General features: G+C 54.3%; 1 protein-coding gene across 2 annotated transcripts in view; it reads left to right on the forward strand.

The window, feature by feature from the left end:
• The first annotated feature begins 1,215 nt into the window (after nt 1–1,215).
• The window catches only part of CAMKK1 (calcium/calmodulin dependent protein kinase kinase 1), an 80,358-nt gene continuing 62,195 nt past the window's right edge, over nt 1,216–19,378 (forward strand). For both annotated transcript variants that reach the window (XM_020964683.2, XM_020964684.2), the window contains exon 1: nt 1,216–1,469. The gene's annotated coding sequence lies outside the window, so the exon portion shown is untranslated. The remainder of the gene's footprint in view (nt 1,470–19,378) is intronic.

Consider the following 19,378-nt stretch of genomic DNA (forward strand, 5'->3'; position numbering starts at 1 on the left):
TCCACAAGGCCCACCCAGATCCTTCCCAGTACTTGTGCTCCATTACTTTGGGTACCAGCTGTATCTCCGCTTCCCTTTCCACCTTTAGAAAGGGTAGCTCCTAGAGATCGCAGACTCACAGGAACACAAGAAATGTTTGTTGAATGAATGGAGGAAAGAATAAATGAATGGATGGATGAGTTAGTGAGTGAGTGCCAAAGGAGCCCAAGGTCCTTGGCCTCCCTTTCCCCTTCCTTCTTTCAAGGCCCACCCTGGGACAGTGAGCACTTCCCAGGCAGGCCATGCTTTCAGGAGAAGATGCGTGTGGTGTGCGTCTGAGCCATCTGCGACCCAACTGAGCCTTGGTCTCCCCCCTCCCCATCTCATCACCTCGCAGGATGATGAGGATTCTGGCTTCTACCCCTTCGTGGCCCAGGGGCTCCTAGTGGTTAGGGGTATTGCTGCAAGGGAGCATGCCAGAGAGTGAGAGAGGCAGAGGATGAGCTCCGGGACTATGGGGCCCTGCTTTGGGCCATGGCCGGGATCCTAGGACTGGAGGGGTCCAGGACTGCGGCTTTGTTTCTAGCCCTGACTCTGCCATGCAACTGGCGACCCTAAGGCGGGGGCTAGAGTGATGGTGGCAGCTGGAGGGGCTGTGAAATGTGGCCTGAGGCTGAGCCCCTAACCCACGCCCGCTCCAATCCCAGCCCGGTTGATAATGAGAGATCTCCAGCTGCTAGACAGCTTGGCTCGGTATGAGCCGGCGAGAGCGGCTCAAGCCTATTTCCCAGAGGAGAAGCCTGAGGCACAAAGACGGCAGCGGCTGGGAAGGGCCCGGGCCTGGAGGCAAAGACTGGTCCGCTCTTGGCTCGACGGCGCCCGTTTCTGCCCCTCGGGTCCCAGGTTCCCGCCCAGGTTCAGCACCCTCCCTTCCAGGGCCCAGGTGTCCGCCCCAGGGGCGGCCCGGGCGCCGGACCCGCCATTGGACGCCGGCCGGGTTGGGGCCCGCTCCCCCGGCCCAATCGGGCAGCGGCACGCCCAGGACCCAATGGGCGGTGGTCTGCTGCGCTCTGGCCCCGCCCCTCCGCGGCCCGGAGGCTGAACCAGTGGTGTCTTGTCTGGCTTGAGCAGAGAGCTGGCGGCTGCAGCCGCGCCGGGATAAGGAGGAGGAGGAGGAGAAGGAGGAGGAGGAGGAGGAGGAGGAGAGGAGAGGGAGGAGGAGGACAAGGACGAGGACGAGGAGAGGGAGGAGCTGGAGGAGGAGGAGGAGAGGCAGCAATAGCAGCAGGAGCCGCAGCAGGAGCCGCGGCAGCAACGCGTAGACGCGGCCCCCCGCCTGGCAGCGAGGCAGAAAGCCGGCGCGGGGACAGCGAGACAGCCCGGGCCCCCGGAGCACTTCAGCTGGGCGCCGCTGTCTGCAGTTCCAGACGCCGGCCCGGCCTGGTGCCCACCTGCCCGTCTGCGCGAGCGGAGGCTGCTGCAGAAGCGAGGTAAGCCTAGACACTGGTCGGGCCTGGGGACCGAGCCAAGTCGGGCAGAGCAGAGCCGAGCGCCGGGGTCGGAATGGAATAAGGACCAGGTCACCACCCCCACAGCCCATGGAGCCCGGCCCTCTGCCCTGGCTACCCGGGGCCAACGTGCTGGCCGCCAGCTCCCGGGGGCCTGGTGCGTTATCCGCAGCACTCGGGGACGGACGCTCGGAGCTGGGCAGCCAGACGTCCCTGGCGCCCAACAGGTTTAGCCAGACCCCTCGCGTGGGAGCTGGCACGGCTGGCAGGAAGGAAGAGCTCCAGTTCTCTGGAGAGGAGGCCTCTGCGGGAGGGCTTCTGTGCCTTAGCTATTGAAAAGGAGCCCAGTGCCAACCCTCCTTCCACCCCACCCCCGCGTCCGTAGGGGCGCTCCTGGCAGTGCCCTCATGGCTTCGTGCTCCTGCAGAGCTGAGCACACACCTGTGTAAGTTGTTCTAGAGGACCTTAGCTCGTGTGTGCCAGCCAACCAGGCCCTTTCGTTACTGGGGAGCTGCTTTATGGCTGCCCCCTTCCCTGGCCCTTCTGTTCTGTTCTGCTCTGCGGGGTGTGGAGGTATGTGGAGGTGGCGCTGGAGTCTGGCCCTGCAGCCACTCCTCCTCACACACATGCCATAAGGAACAGGGAGCTGCTGATGGGCTGCTGGCACTGCAAGGTGAGGCCAGGCTGGGCTGCGGGCATGGTTTGGAGTGGCCCCTGGGCCAATCTCTCTGCCAGCAGCAGCTCCTCTCTGTTTCTTACCCACCCACCTAATGGTAGGCAGCTTCTGAGTTGCCTCTGGCTTTCCCATCCTGAGAGTGTGTAGGTGGAATCTGGAAAGTCTCAGGGCTGAGAATCGGGGAGTCCTCCCCCTCTCCCTTCTTGGGGTGCAGCTACAGCACTACCATGGTTGGCTGGGCAACTAGGTGCCCTGGCCTTGCTGCAGCAGCAGCATGGTGCACTGTCCTGAAGGTGCCAAGGCACCAGTGGGGCCTTTTAGCTGAGCTGCCTCTCTTCCCCACACATCCCCAGTTCCTAGAACTTCAGGCCATCACTGTATTAGGCCCGTGCCCAGGTGGATGAGCTGTTCTGTGCCTGTGGGAGGTCTTTGGCTGTCCTAGTGATCCCATGGCCCAGACAGCTCCTGGAATCCTCCACAATGCCAGCTTCTCCTTTTAATTCTTAAGGCAAACGCTGTAGGGATAGGGTGAATATCGCTCTCTCTGGCTCCTTCGGATGACCAGCCTCCAAAGAACCTTTTACTTTCTGGCTTCAGAAATGGATGATTTCATCCACTCACTAGCTCTGGGACTGATCTTAGTTGGGCAAGTCCTATGTGCCCCTCTGGGATGCCTCAGTCCCCTCCTCTGCCCCTCCTCCAGGGACTGAGATGAACAAGATGATGGCAAGCTCCATCCCAGCTTGAGTTCTGGGATTCTATGTGGGCACTGCTGGGCAGTGGGAGGTGGCTGGAGGAGTGGGAGGTCTTGGAGATCAGCCCCTTCCAGGTTTTCATCTGTCCAGTGGCCTGAATCATTCTTCTCCTTCAGAGGTTGTCTGCTCTGGGCTCCTGCTGCCTAGGCGAGCTATGGGACTTGTCCGAGGTCACAGAGATGATAGAAAATGACTATGATCTTGGAGTGTGAGTGATTCGGCACCAAGACCTGGCTTTAAATCTAGACAGTCAGACTCGCTGTATACATGGCCCTGGCAAACATTTGTCCCCTCGAAGGTCATTTCCTTTGGCTGTAAAATGGGCTAATGGCGCATGCCTTCCGACCTGCCTTGTAGGGGCACTGGAAGTGAGAGGAGCAGTTAGTGGAGATGGCTCCTCCATCAATCAGCGCCAGCCCAGCAATTTTACTAAAATATTGCCTCAGGGCTTGCAAATGTTCCCTTTGGGAAATCTTTCCTCTGAGGCCGATCACAGCCTTTCTTGGCCTTTGGAGGTGGGGGGGGGGATTCCTGAATTCCTGCCATCCTTCCAGGGTCCTCAGATGGTCCACAGAGCTACTGCTGTTCTGGTGGGCTTGGTGGGCTTGGGGCCACTCCAGGACACATCCACACCACAGTGAGGCCTTGGAGTACGACTTCAGTGGGTCTTCAGAGAATCTGAATTGTCCCTTGGAACTCAGCTTCTCTTCTGGGGTCAGACCCCTAAAGGCCTGAGAGGGGCCTACAGGCCACCAGACCATAGGAGAGTAGGCCCTTGAGTCAGGTCGACTTCCTGCCTCTGACATGGCCTGGCCGCGTGGCCCTGAGCAAGTCACTTAATCCCTCAAAGGCCTTGGCAGCCCTCTGAGACGAAGAGGCTGAGGGGTTAGCAGAGGGACCTCCCACACAGGGAGTCCCCTCCATGGGCAACACCATCCACCACTCCTAACTAAAAAACAAACAAGGAAGCCAACAAAAAGCTGGGCTGAAAGGGAAGGGAGACCGGACTCCAGACCCCCCAGCCCACAAGCTCCTTCTCAGGCCCCGGCAGCAAGGCCTGCTGGCTTGCTCAGGCAGGCTCCTTCCCACCCACTGGCTTGGGCTGCTTTCTTCATGGCCTCTCTCAGGCATTCCCTCCACCTTCCAACAAATGGAGCGGGCGGTTAACAGATGCATGAATAACGGTTTTATTGCTGAAATGAACAGGGACGGAACAGTGTGCAGATGTGAGGGCATCCAGATGCCCAGAACGGGTAGCTGGAAGGGCCTTTGGTCCAGCCTTCCTCCAGCCTGGGCCTGGGAAGAGATGAGGAGGATAATGGGGAACAGGTCGGGGGCTGGGTTTGTAGTAGAAGTGGCGGGCTGGGGGAGGGGCTTCATGTTGCTGTTAGTGACTGAGGCATCCTGGCAGCTCCATCAAGACGGTGCAGGTTTGATGGCTGGAAGGCTGCTGGTGTCACCAGCAGATCTCCTCCTGTTGTGGCCAGCGAGGTTTGTGTGCTCCCAGACGCCCCGGCCAAGATGCAGGCAGGCCTGGACTGATCAAAGGAAATCCAGCTGGTCAGTGGGAGAAAGCTATTGCCGTGCCAGGCTGGGGCAAGGCTGTGGATACTCACCTTTTCTGATTTTCCATCCCTGGACAGGGCTGCTTTATCCAAGCCTTTCCTTTGGAGGCCTAAGGGCCTCCATAGGACCGGGGGGGGGGGAGAGAAGCCAGTTTGCAGGTAGCCAGATCTCTTCTGGGTGACCTTTCCCCAGCACCCCACTTATTGGCTCCTCATCTGTGGACTGTTTGCCACTCTTTGTGTGGGGCAGGGGGCAGTCTTCAAAGACTCTTGCGGAGATATCTTCAAAGTCCTCCAACATCAGCATGCTGAAGCTCTCTGGGCCCAAGAGGGGCCCAAGGCCTGAGGGAGACTGATGACAAGAAGGGTGGGCCAGAGACTAGCCCAGCCAAGCCCGGCTGGGGATATTGGGGCTCCTGTTTAGTTGGTGGGGGTTGAGGCCCCAGATGGAGAGCACCCCCAACCTCAGGGGATCCTGGTTTCACGTGCCTCTTCTCTTAAGGCTCAGGTCTGCCCCTCTTGGAACAGCTCAGGGCAGCCTTGGTTTGGACACACTGATCACAAACTTAGCTGGTATTATTTGGGCCCAGCCAGGGATGGAACAGGGCATGGGAAGCACAAATGCTTGGTGATAGGAAGTGGTCCTCTTGGGGCCCTGGCAAAGCTGAAGGTGGGGGTAGCACCGAGATCTCCTGGGGACCCTGCCCCTCCACAAGCTCCCAGACAGCCGCAGACAGCAGCCTCGGCCACAGCTCTCAGAACCAAATGGGGCTGGCCATAGCCGATGTCTCCCTCCCTGGCCCCCCAAGGTTGCCCCTCTGCTCTGGAATCTCCAGCAACCATTGTATGAGCTTTCCTCAAAGCCGCAGCCAGGGATGGGGGGGCTCTGGGCAGATGAGCCAGGGAACAGAGGACCCTCAATGAACGTGTGAGCAACGTTGACAGGGGCAGTGACAGGAAAGCCCCATTTAGTAAAGCTCTTTCTTCTGTCCTCTATATGCTCAGATGGACTCCCTGTCACCTTGCCCTCCCCCCACATCCACCTGGCATCATGTTCCCATTGTCTCCATGCATCCCTGTGGTGGGCCATGGGAAGCAGCCTGGCTTGGTGCTGTCTTGTGTGAAGGAGGAGGTCCCCAAGCTGGGGCCTGCTGACCTAGGTCAGTGAAAGGAAGTGGTCAGGATGAAGAGAGGGATGCAGTCAGAGGATGGACTGTACAAACCTAAAAACCGTAGAAATGGATTAACTTTCCTTCTCTTCCTCCCCTCCCCTTCCTCCTCCTCCTCTTCCTCCTCCTCTTCTTCCTCCTCCTCTTCCTCCTCTTCTTCTTTTTCCTCCTCCTCCTCCTCCTCCTCCTCCTCCTCCTCACTATTGTCATATTCCAGACCAGAGAAGAGAAGGCCTTGGGCATGGGAGAGCTGCCTTCCAGGCTCTGTCATAGGATAGGGAGGTTAGCCTTGTCCTGCTTGGCCCCACAGGGTCCACCAAGGAGTGGTGGGGGCAGGGCAAGAGGGAGTTTAAGGAGGCCACTTCCCAAGCACTCGAGCTGTCTCAGAGAAGGCCAGGCTGCTTTGGGAAGAGGTGGCTCCCCACTCCCTGGAGGGCTTTGGGCAGAGGCAGAGTGACCACCTCGGGGTATTGCAGAGAATCCTGCCCAGGCATGAGATGGGCTCCCTTCTAACTGACAGCCTGTGGTACTGGGAACAGCCCAGTGTGGACCATTCCTGACCCTGAGCCTCCCTTTCATTGAGACATTAGTGGCTGGGCTCCCCTGCATGAGGGGGGAGATTACTCCAAGGGCCTGCTAGTACAGGGCAGCCTCTGTCTGGACAGATTCATCGTGCACAGGCCCAAATAATGCCTGCAGAATTCCCCAGGCAGAGCAGGTGGCAGTGGCTGAGGGGCCTGGGGGAATTTGCACCACTCGCTCCCATGGCTCTGGGCTCGGGACTGACAAGGCACGGCAGAGTTAGGCAAGGAGGAAACTTACTAGGCTGTCTAGTGTGAGGCACCTGCTGGGGTGGGGGGTGGGGAGCAGTGGAGAGGGTGACTGAGCCCACCTGGCTCGTCTGGCAGGGCTGCCTTGGCTGCAAGCCTGGGAGAGGGGGGCCCAGAGTCGCCTGCACTGGGCTTACGTGGCCACCTTAGCCTCATGGTCCAGGGGCCCGGGAGCTCGGGTCTCCATCCAGGAGAAAGTATGTGAAGCAGGGAGAAGCTATGTTCTATCCTAGGTTATATCCTGTGGGCATCTCTTTCCTGCCTCTTGGGGCAGCCACATTTCCAAAGGAATCATTGATAGAGGCACCTTGGGGATGGGGGAGAAGGGAGGTGCTTCTGGCAGCAGGGCCTGTCTCTTGAGCCGCACCACCTATGCTGCTGTCCCCAATTAGTCATCACAGAGATGTATTCTGCCTGTAGATTTCTCACAGAAATAGTATCACCATCAGCTGACACAGCCACCCTGTTCTAGAAAAGGTAAACACCCTCCTTCAATTCAGTTCAACATTTCATCAGTAATTACAGCAGTTTGTCAGAAAAAGATCTGTGGGTTGGAGTGGCCTGTGAGCTCCATATGGGTCACCATTGGGACAAGATGAATCAGAAGGCTGCTGGGAAACCAGGCAGTAGAGATATAGCCTTCGGGCCTCGGTTGAGAAGAATCCCTCTGCTGTCTGTCCTCTGCCCTGGTCAGAATGTGCTGGGCTCTGGAAATCCTGGTTTAAGAAGGTCATTGACAATTTGAGAGTGTCCAGAGGTGGGCAGCAGGACAGAGAATGTTCTGGATTCCATTTATTCATAGGAGAAACTGTTGAAGGAATTGGAGATGTTTAGCTTGGAGGTGGTGGGGGGGGACACAAGGGGACAAGAGAACTGTGTTCCAGTGTGGGGCAAGTCTGTCCTGGGGAAAAAGGAAGAGATTTGGTGTGTTTGGCCTCAGAGGCAGAGCCAGGAATTAGAGAGAGAAGCTCCAACATGGCACATTGAGGTTTGCATCATGAAGACCTTCCAATGAGAGCTGTCCCATGGTGGAAAGAGCAGCCTCGGGAGCTGCTGGCACCCTCTCCCAGGAGATCCACCCTTGTTGGGTTATTGTAGATGCAGCGTCCTTGTTCTGATGCAGGTGGGCTGCGTCCCTTGTGGGGGTCCTCTCCCCTCCCCATCTCACCTCCTCAGCCACGGCTTGGGCGGCTTAGCCCAGCCACCTCTGACTCAGAGTTTGCTCCTCTGCTGCTTGTGTGGAAGGGGCTGATGGATGTGTGAGTGCCCGTGATGTCGATCAGCCAACAAGGGATCCCAACCAGCCTGTGGGATGGAGGTGCTGCTCTGTACCTCTCCCCAGGAATCTTCTGGCCTGATTTTGTAGTAGAGGGACATTAAGGATGGGGGTGGGGACAAGGTCTCACTCATCCTCTAGGGCTCCTTCATAGCCTACCTCAGTTCTTTGAACAATCAGGTCCTTAAGTGCTTGTGGAATTTGAGCGCCAGGATTCAGTGAATACTTGGTTGATGGATTTGGGGGTGTCTTTGAAAATATCAAGAGAAGAAGAGAGCCAGAGAAGGCCCCGGGCTGCTGCGTGGTGGGCGCTCTCTGGCTTTGCCATCTCCCATGGGTCATGGGGGACAGGACCATGGAGGTGCAGTCTGGGACGTGCTGGGGAGGGCATGGTTTGGAGGGGAGCTTCCTGGGAGCCCACATTTTTACCATTTGTCCTGGCTCCCTCCTGGCCTCCCTCCCTGCCTGTCAGCTGAGGCCCAGGTGCTGAGCTCCCAGGGGCCTCCCCGACTATGGCATCTGCCATAAGCCTGCCCCGTTTCTGCTGCCCTGGCAGATGGGGCCACCGAGCTCATCTGTGAGCATGATTCGGCAGCAGCTGGCACCACCACTGGAGAGACTAGATGCTTCCCAGCTCTGCCAGGCTCTGACTCATCTATGCAGGCTGGCTGCAAGCTGGCTGCCGTCTAGCCGCCGGCTAGCCAGTGGGGCAGAGGGTGACTCACTTAACCTGGGTAGCAGCCATCAGCACCACTCAGCACCAGGCGGAGGCTCCTCTGATCCTGAGCAGGAGCAGAAGTCTGCTCTCCTAGGGTTTTGCTTGACTTCCCCATCAGCCTTTGCTCCCTGCCATAGCACCCTTTCTCTGCACCAAGGTGACCCTCCTTTCTGTTCTAGGAAAGGCAGTGTAAGGCAGTGGGGTAAGAGCTTGCAGACTGGGGCTAGAGGGCTGAGCCTGCTGCTCCCTCCTGCCCTCTGAGGGACTTTCCCAGGCTCACGATCACAGCTGGAAGAGGCCTAGGAGACCTTCTGGGACCTCCCCTCCCATTTTACAGAGGAAGAAGCTGAGGGCCACAGAGAAAAGGACTTCTCCAGGGTCCACAGGGAAGGAAGAGTCAAGCTAGGATTCAAAACCAGGGGCTTTGACCCCAAATTCAGCAGCCTGTGTTGACTTGAAGCAGCCCCAACATTTTATCATCCTGTGGCTTTAACGTCCCCTGCCCTTCATGTCTGCACTCCTCCTCTCCCGCCCCACCTGCACTCTGCCCATGTCCTCCATATCAGAGGGGCTAATCTGTCACTGGCGTTGGTGTATCACAGTCATTCCCACCTCCATGCCCATGCCCTTCCTTCCTTTCCCCCAGACCCGCCTTTGCCTCCTCCTCTGGGGAGCCTTCCCTGTCTGCTCTCGCCAACACTTGCCTTCCTCTCTCCCCTAGAACTTGGCCATCTGTTGAGTGGGCCCAGGAGCTCCTCATCCTCTTGGCTCCTCTCACAGCCGTGCGACTTTCAGCATCACTTCACTGCCCTCAGCCTCAGTTTCCTTATCTGTAAAATAAGATGCACCCCTGGCTCTGTAAATACTCCCTTGAGCACTCCCCACTTTTAGCTTTTGTTCAGGCAGACCTCCCTCACCTCTGAGAATCAGGGCTGGGAAGTAGGTCAGGGTCGTCCCCCACACTCCCCTTAGGTCGGAGCTTCTAGTTCTGCCACCACCACAGCTTTCTCCAGGTCAGGTCTGAGGAGGGTCAAGTGTGGCTTCTCCGCTCACATGGTGGAGGTGGGGTACTTGTGAGCAGTGACAAGGCAAAGGGGAAGAGGGGCATGGGGCCTTCAGCACCAGACTGGTCCTCTCCCACTGAATAATGGAGAGCCAAATATACAGAACGGGTGCCTGGATAAAGGCAGAGAAGGCAACGCTTGGGTCCAACACAAGGCTGGGAAATGAAGGCAATTATGCAGCAGGCATCAGAATCAAAAGTCAAACCGAGGCAGACGGGCTGGCAGGAGGAGCCCAGACTCACAGAGAGAAACGTAAAAAACCAAGTCTCGTGTACGGATTCTGCCAAAACGCAAGAAGCGGAAAGAGCTGATTTCACAGCAGTTTATAAGAAGCCCACCCAGGGGTTATGACCGACCATAAACTCAACATGAAAGTCAGGTGAGAAGTGTGGGGATTGAGTGAGAGTCTGGAAGGTGCCAGGAGAGTCTGGCAATGAGGAGAGAGAAAAGATGGTCTTGCTTGGCCCTATGAAGAGGCCTAGCCAGTGAGGAGCAAGAGGGCTTTGTGCCTGCCTGGCCTCTGGCCTCTGTCAATGGGGAGGAGTGGCTCCTGTAGAGAGGGAGGCAAGGACGGGGCATCACCAAGGGAGAACCTTGTCACAATGAAAGAGGATGTGGGAGAATGTTGGCTGAAAAACAGGAGCACTGAGGGACGTTCTAGACACTCAAGTCCAACCCTGACACCTCTCTGGGCTGTAGAGGTGACCTTGGTTCTGGGGTTCAAGGGTCATGCGCTCACACTAGCTCTAGTGGACCTCCTAGGTGGAGAGGCTTCTGGAGGAGTATGGGCCCGAGGGTGGCTGGGGTCTCTGGGCTCTGAGGACTGGCCTAGATCAACATGGAGAAATGTTTCTTGGTAGCTTGGCTATGGGATGACAATTGGAGGGATAGTGGCCACTCTGAGGATGAGTATGGAGGGGCCATGGCCTGCAGCAGAGGAGGCGCTGTCCACACCGTGGCCAGTGGGGAGCATCCAGGATGGGATGTCATAGAATCAGTGGGGCAGGGACATTGGAACCAGCTGCAAATGGGCCTGGGAGGATTAGGATGATTAGAGCCCAGAGGTCCTGGAGTCTTAGTGCTTGTATCCGAGATGGGGAGACTGGCCTCCCCTCAGGAGGCCAAGGGTGGGGAGCCTGAGGGGCACGTGTGTGTGTGGTGTGTGTGTCTGTATGTATGTGCATGCAGGCCTGTGTGTATATGTGTGTGCGTGTGTGTGTGTGTGTGTGTGTGTGTGTGTGTGTGTGTGTGTATGAGATCAGTTCACCCAGCCCTGTCAGAGTGGCAGGAAGTCCCTTGCAGGCGGGCACTGGCTTCTTCTCTGAGTCCACAGAACTGGGCTTTGTACACCACAGCCCTTGATGTTTGCTGGGGTGAAATGAATAATGCTTTCCATTGGTCTCCTAAGGACTTTGTGCACCTCTGCCTCACTTGAATCCAGTTCTTGCTCAAGTTGAGATGTCGCCCTCCTGATATCATTGGTCCTCCTGTGAAAGACGAACCCCCAGAGCAGCGTTGGTGTGGCTGGGTGGAGGCATGTGAATGGCCAGCGGGGCCTGGCCAGGTGTGTAGCAGGCAAAGCACTGGATGTGCATGGCTATTAATCTGATCATGGCAATGTCATTCGGGTCTTCTCCCCCCATGCCCATCCTCTTCTTGTGACTCTTTACCCAGGACAGCCTGAGTCTGGTTTGCCTCCTGCTGAGGCCTTTGGGTGGAGCCTCTGAAGTTGTGCCTTCTCTTTGAGCTTGTATTGGAGATTGACATTTCCCAAGGGGTCTGAGGGAAGGAGAAGGCGTGTGTGTGTGTGGGGGATGGCCTAGGGTGAAGGAGCCTCTTTATTTCCTGTCTCTCATCAGTCTCAGCTCAAACCCCAAAAGAAGGGCTATGTTTGAAAGTGCATTCAGCCCTTTCATCAGGGAAGGAGGGGAAACATGACTATAGTGACAGGGGAAGTGGGGTGAGGGGAGAAGAGGAACCTACTTACAGGGCCCCAGTGGAATCCTTGTGTCTCATGGGGGTGAAAGGAAAGGTGCTGGCCCAGGTTTGGCACCCACCCCCACACTAACCTAGATCATGAGAGCAGCAGCCCAGCTTGGAATTCAGAATGCATTCTCAATCAACTAATAAAAAGGCATTTACTAAACACCTCTTATGTGCCAGGCACTATGCTAAGGTCTGGCTACAAAGAAAGGCAAAAGTCAGCCCCTGCCCTCTCCTGGGGGAGGCAAACATTTCAATAAATGGAGACCTACAACATACGCACAAAGTAGATGGAAGGAATTAATACTATTAATATAACCATATTAGTATTACTTCATAAGTTACAAATGTGAAACATTGCAAAGGGTGTTAACAAAATAAATACGTAATATTATATTATTTTATAGTTCAAAATTTGTCTGTTTTATAAAATTGCAATAAAATCTTAATTTTATTTTACTTATTTTTTTTGCAAGCCAATCAGACTTAAGTGATTTGCCCAGGGTCTCATAGCTAGTAAATGTCAGGTGTCTGATGCCAGATTTGAACTCACGTCCTCCTGACTCCGTGACTGGTGTTCTATCCACCATGCCATCTAGCTGCCCCTCTTAATTTTATTTGAATAAAATACAAGCTAAGAAAATTTATTAAAACAGAGACAGCTGTTTTTGTTTTAAAAAGAAAAAGAAGAAGGAGGAGAAGGAGGAGGAGGAGTGGGGGTGGGGGGAGAAGTGAGTGTTGCTACACAGTTTGAAGGCCTCTCACACAGAAAGGATTACAGCAGGCAGCAGCGTAGGGAAGTCCCAGTGGGCAAGGTCCTTCCACTCACACAGATCACAGCCAATGGTGCTGGGAGTCAGAGAGGTTCATTGACTTCCTAGGGTCACACAGCCTGCAAGTCAGAAACAAGAGCCATACTCGAACCCAGGCCTTCCATATTCTGAATGAACGTTTCTGTGTTGAGGTGAGCTGTCTAGCAGGCCCCGGGACAGCTGCCGCTGGGGGAGGAGGAGACAACGGGCTTTCCCAGGGAAACATTGTTACCTTTGGGCCTTTGGGCCTGGAGAGGGCTGCATCTAAACAAGCCTGTGCGTAGGGGACATTGTAGCAACCTCGGCATTTAGGGGCTGCCCCGAGTGCTACATTGTGTCTATGGCAAGATTTCTAGCTGCCAATCACCACTCAGGCCAATCCCTTTGTTTTACCAGGGGAAAGTGAGGCCTGGGAAGGTGGCCTAAGGTCACTTGGAGTAACTGGTTGAGCTGGGAAGGAGGGAATGAGCATGTATATAGCACTTACTGTATGTGAGCACTGTGCTAAGTGCTTTACAAACAGCTCATTTGATCCCCTCAGCAACCCTGCAAAAGAGGTGCTATTATTATCTTATATTTACATTTGAGGAAACTGAGGCAAACAGAGGTTAAGTGACTTGCCTAGGGTCATGAAGCTAGTAAGTATCTGAAGAAAGATTTGAACTCAGGTCTTTGTCGCTCCAGGCCCAGTAGTCTGTCCACTGAGCTACCAGCTACCTATGCTTTACCAGGTGGTACTTGAACCCAGCTCCTCTGAGACTCCCATTCAGAGACTTTGGAAGTTCTGGAAGGGTGGATAGCATGGGATTTCTGTGGGGTTACGGTTCACAGCTGAAAGGTCCCACATTGTGGGGTAAAGGTGGGGTGGACTTCAGCCCAGAGAAGGTGGGCCTGTCTCTCCAGGAAGGGGCCCAGCTCATTTGAGCCAGACTTTACCTCCCAAAAGATCCTGGGATAGTTCAGCAAACTTTTTTTTTTGGCTTAGGCAGTTGGGGTTAAGTGACTTGACCAGGGTCACACAGCTAGTGTCAGGTGTCTGGTCTGAGGCTGGATTTGAACTCAGGTCCTCCTGACTTCAGGGCTGGGGCTCTATCCACTGCACCACCTAGCTGCCCCTATCAAACATTTTCGTAGTGCTGCTGCATCTAGTGTGAGAGTGTATACCTTAGCTTCAGACTAGAGGCATGTTGGGAGGTGTGGAGGTGGCTCCAGAGGGTACAGAGCACTGGGCCTCGAGTCAAGAAGACCTGAGTTCACACCTGGCCTCAGAGACTTCCTAGCAGAGTGACCCTAGGCAGGTCACTAACCCTGTTTGCCTCAGTTTCCTCATCTGTAAAATGAGCTGGAGAAGGAAATGGCAAACCACCCCAGCATCTTTGCCAGGAAAACCCCATGACCAGCAATGGCGTGCTGCAGTCCCCAGCTTCACAGAGTTGGACGTGACTAAACAAAGGCATGTCCATCTGCAGCCTCTCTGCTGGGTGGGGCTCACCCTTCTCAGTGGTGGTGAATCCTGCCCTCTCAAAGGATGCCTTCCACTAGCTCCCCACTAGGCTGGGTGCCATCACTGACCTGGGCATCAGCTGGTGGTGGGCCTGCTTTGGCTGACCCTCCAGTTGGCTTACGCCCTCCCCAGAGACAGTCCACCTGTCTGCTGTGCCTCTCTCTCTCCTCTCTCCCCTTCTCTCTCTCTCCCTCCCTTCCCCTTCCCCTCTTTGTCTCTTCCTCTGCCACCCCTACCTTCTCTCTCTAAATTACATCACATCTGTACTTTTCCTTTGCTAAGTACACACACATCATTTCTCCCCAGCAGATAGGAAGCTCCTTGGAGACAGGATATAGTTTTTCTTTTGTGTCTCCCTCAATGCCATGCCCAGCATAGGCACTTAATGTTACTGATGAGGAAACTGAGACCCAGAGAAGGGAAGGGACTTGAGTCAGGATTTGAACCCAGGTTCTTTGACTCCCAATCAGGGCTTTTCCCACTATACAATGCTGTCTTTCTCATTTCAGAGATATGGGGGTGGGAGCAGAGGTTCTCACTACTAAAACAGATTTGGATTCTGTGTGTGTGTGTGTGTGTGTGTGTGTGTGTGTGAGAGAGAGAGAGAGAGAGAGAGAGAGAGAGAGAGAGAGAGAGAGAGACGAGAGAGACAGAGAGAGAGAGAGAGAGAGAAGAGAGACAGAGAGAGACAGAGAGAGAGAGAGAGAGAGAGACAGAGACAGAGAGACAGAGAGAGACAGAGAGAGACAGAGACAGAGACTGAACTAACATGCCCCCCCCCACCAGCCCCCACTGGGATGCTCCATTTCTGGCCCAATTTCTCTGGGGCTATTCTGGGCCATTCTGGCTTTTCTCCTTTAAACCAAACCATCTAGCCTGCCAGGAGCCAGCCTCCTTCTGGGTCCTGCTGTCTCTGCCTTGTTCTCTTCCCCAGATGGGCACTGAGAGCCACCTCCATTGACACCTGGCCCTTGTCTACTTTCTGAGCAGACTCCGCAGAGGAAAGGACTTGGTGCTTTATTTTTCCAAATAGCCAGCCCTGCACTGAGTGGCCTTCAGGCTGGATGTGGTGGGGGATGAGTTGCTGAGAGGCTGGGCTGGGGCACCAGGCAGAGGGGCCTGAGAAACAGCCATGTGGGGCCCTCCCTTCCTGCTCACTGCCCCCACAGAGCCGGGGGGCTGTCCTGACTTTGGAATTCCTGCTGGTTCCTTGCCCACATGCCAGGAGGAATCCTTCATCCCAGGCCCAGGCCGAGCGACTTCCTCACAGGCCACATTTCTCCTCACACAGATAGGACCCACTCAGCAGACAGACAGGACAGCCTGAGCCAGAGTGGACAGGCGGCACCAGAAGCTGGGGCTCTGACATTAACCTGTCTACCTATAGACTAAGAAACAGAATTAGAAAGGGAGGGAGGGGGGCAGCTGGGTGGTGCAGTGGGTAGAGCACCAGCCCTGGAGTCAGGAGGACCTGAGTTCAAATCTGGCCTCAGAAGCTTGACACTTACTAGCTCTGTGACCCTGGGCAAGTACCCCATTGCCTAGCAAAAAAAAAAAAAAGGGAGGGAGGCCCCACCCAGCCCTGCCTGGGGCTAAGCCACCTGCGGCTAGCTTTAACTGACATCCCAGGCTAACCCACAGATCTCACTGAAATTGAATTCTGCAGTTTAGAGGCATTTCCCTCTTCCCCCACCCCCAACCACTTCCATTGTTACTGACCTTGACCACACCTTGGGTCCATGTACCAGGGAGGATGTCAGGAGTCCTGCCTTCCCAGAAGGACCCAGAGAAATGACAGGCATGCATACTGGGGGTTTGGCTCACACTTGGCCCAAGCCTGGGCTTCTAGTTTTTCTAGCCCCAGCCCAGGATATTTGCCCTGTACCACAGAGCCAGGGCCCTTCCCTTCCAAATGCCTGAGGCCCTGTGGATAGAGGGGCTGGGAATGATGGAGCAAAAGTCGGAGGCAAGTGAACCCTCCCACCATCTGGCGTCTGCCTGCCTGCTGCATCCAGGCTTTTCCAGCCCAGCCCAGCTCCAGAGGGGCCTTAGAAACAACAACACTAATGAATAAGAGCAGATGTGTCTGGAATGCCTTCTGGTCTGCAGAGCATTCACAGACTGTGACCTCATTGGAGCCTCCCCACAATTCTGGAAGGAGGCACTGTTATGCCCATTAGACAGATGAGGAAACAGTAAGCCAGTTGCTGGGGCAGAGCTGATGTGTCAAAAGCAGATTTTGAACTCAGGGCTTTCTGACTCTCTCTAGCCCTCTTTCCTCAATGGATGCTAAACTCCCTCTCATGTTCTTACCAGCTCCCCCAAGCTCCAGCCACTTCAGAAGTGGGATCTGGAAAGCTCCTGGTGCCTAAAGCCATTGAGAGGTGGCTTCCTGCCAAGGAAGTCCAGAGCCTTTCTCTACTCCACTCTGGGCTCCGTCAGGAAGCTCCTTTTGGCTGGGCAGGACCACCAAGTTCAGGCAGTTGGGTCTGGGGTGGGTGGGTCTCTTTGGGTAGGAAATTAGCCCCCTTAATCCTAGCTAGCCTCAGCTCTAAGCTAGGGCCCCACCTCCTTGGTAGTGGGTGGCCAATATGTAAGCTCCGCGAGGAGTCTGGGGTTTGCTGGGTTCTCTGTTTGTCCTGGGTAATCTCCATTAGATCAGACCATTGGTAAATAAGCACTTGGGAATTTACCCTATTATGTCCAGGACCTGAGCTCAGTCAATACTTTGTTATGTTGAAGACTGTGGGCATACATTCAACAAACAGTGATTAAGCGTCTGCTGTGTGCAGACTGGAACAGAGGCTAACTGGGATGCGGCTATGTCCGTGTGCAAGGTCTGGCAGAATGATGCCTCTCTGCTCCAGGCTTTTCCAAATTCTGTGCTTGAGTGGTGTGTGTGTGTGTGTGTGTGTGTGTGTGTGTGTGTGTGTGTGTGTGTGCGCCGCGTGTTGGTGAGGACTGGGGTCTCTTTGGTCTCTGTCCAGGGCCTTCTTCAGCCAATTAGCCAGCTGAACCCAGTTTGTATCTATGGCAGTGTTGGATTGTCCTCAGTTTCCCCAAGACCAAGCCAGGGCAGTGAGACTGTGGGTGCTGTGTGATCTTTTCTGTTCTTTGCACTGGCTGGAAGCTCCTAGAAGCAGCTGGTATCTCTTTTGCCTGGGAATGAAAACAATATGTAAATAAATATTTGAGCAGTTTCTTGGAAGGGGCTCAGCAGTGCAGGCTCCTCGAGGGTGCTTCAGTAGCCTTTACATTGGCCCTCAGCACCTCTTCTGCCCTGTAGGACTTTGTTGCCAAAAGCTTATAGTCTAACAAAAAGTGGGGGCCAGGCAAAGCAAGTTGCTCTCTGTCATTTTTTTTTTTTGGCTAGGCAATGGGGTTAAGTGACTTGCCCAGGGTCACATAGCTAGTAAAGTGTTATGTGTCTGAGTCTGGATTTGAACTCAGGTCCTCCTGAATCCAGGGCCAGTGCTCTATCTACTTCACCACCTAGCTGCCCCTTCTCTGTCATTTTTTAAAAAATGAAATGGAATCCTAATGTGAAGTGAAGCCAGAGTCCGGGGATGATGGCTGTCAAGACAGGAAACCAAGATACACTCACCGATAAACCGCCGAGCACAGCCGTAGCTTACACATCCTCCACTGCCCTTATGAGCACTCCCAAGGTGGTTTTCTCTCTGGGAATCACAGCCAGACCGTGGCACAGCAGACTGTCCAGGTCACCTTTTGGATTTTCTCTTCTGGGATTGGACAGAGCATCCCTGGAAGGTACTAGGAGCCCAGAGCCTGGCTGGGGAGGAAAGTTGTGCCACCAGTTTTCGAGATTTAAATTGAGGCCTTAAGGACAAAACACCACACTAGTACCAGGAAAGAAGATCCCAACATCCCCTTAATGACAAGCTGGACTAGGAGAAATGCCTCTATGTAGACAGCGCAGCGACACCTGGGTGGTAGAGCTTCCCTCCAGCTCAGGCATCGAGGAAAGCTTCATGGAGGAGACAAGGAAGGTGTCCCCAGGATGGAGGAAACCTGTGCAGAGACACAGATGGGATGGCGTGAGCCATGTCCGCGGATGTCTGGGGCCATTTGTTAAACGTTCAGGGTGAGCGTTTACACCTTAGAAGTTGGCAAACACTTCGAACCACAGCGTGACTGATTTATTGTTATCTAGACTTAAGAAAGTGATGGAGAACATGGGAACGATGCAGATTAAACTTCCAAAGGAGTCTCGTGTTGTCAGAGAGCCAGCTGTTAAACATTTACCAGCATCCCTCAACCACATTCCATGCTGGTGACGAGCCTTGTCTGGCAAGATTGTGGAGCAATGTGAGAGAAGGTTCCAAAGGCATGTTAGAGCCACACTGGGGAGGGCAAGGGGCTTTGAGTGTAAGACCTAGGAGGCGGTGCTTGCTGGGTCTTAGTGCCCACCAAGACCTGTAAGGAACTTCTTGCAACCCAGGTGGCTGGGGGTGGGGTGGGGAGCTGGACTAGGGTGAGGGCAGCAGGAAGAGAGTCCAAAGGATGGATTCAGGGAGAGAGTCAAGATGGAAGTGATGGGACCTGGTCTCTGGTTCCAAAGAATCTTAAGGGTGCAAACATGGGAGACTGAGGAAATGGAAGGGTCACAGACAGCTGAAGTCAGAAGGAGAAGCAGGTTTGGGAGAAAGAATCCTGATTGATATTTGGGAAACCCAAAGTAGGAGGTGCTTGTAGGACTTCCAGGTGGAGGTGCCTGAGGGTGCCCTAGTCTTCTGGGAAGCAGGAGGCTGCACCATCATCTACGGGTGACTGGTGAGGTCAGAGCTCGAAAACTGACTGAATAAGCCAAGGAGCTGACATGGGTAAGGGAGAGGGATCACCTAGCAGCAGCTGGGTTCTATGAATCGAGGCCTTGATTTCTCACTTGTGTGACCCTGCAAATCCATGCTCAGCAGCCCTGGAGTCAATCCCTGCTTTTTCTCTGAGATTCTCATTGTAGTATAGATTTTAGAACAACCTCAGTGCTAGACCATCCGTATCTATTACTTTTAAATATAGTTCCTGTTGGTGGGTTTTTGTCTGTAACTTTTTCTTTTAATACAGGAATTCAGAACATCTTTGATGTTATAAATGGTTAAAATCTCTTCAGGTTTTGTCTTCCTATTATCTGATGTGAGTCACAATCATCTGACTCTTCTACAACTCCTGCTACTATTTAGTGAATTAAATTCCTTTCTTTTAAGACATGAACTGTTTGTGATTTATGAGCTTGACTCTCATTTTGTGAAATACGAGTTTAGCTTTCTTGGCATAGCAGTGAATAGATCATAGATTTGGAATGGAACAGAATTTCATATATCCTCTTACCCACATGCTGCAGAATGAAGGTGGAGAAAATCATGCCACCATTCTGCCCTTCCACTACACATTTACATCACACCACCTCAGTGGGCCCTCGCTGCTGCCAGACAATCCTTTTACCCCTCCCAAATTAGGTCACCATCCCACTGTTCACATCCCTCCTCAAACCTCTCATGGCTCCCCTCCCTCCACCCTC

Source organism: Phascolarctos cinereus, unplaced genomic scaffold (assembly GCF_003287225.1).
Source record: "Phascolarctos cinereus isolate Bilbo 61053 unplaced genomic scaffold, phaCin_HiC Scaffold_7;HRSCAF=346, whole genome shotgun sequence".
Classification (NCBI taxonomy): domain Eukaryota; kingdom Metazoa; phylum Chordata; class Mammalia; order Diprotodontia; family Phascolarctidae; genus Phascolarctos; species Phascolarctos cinereus.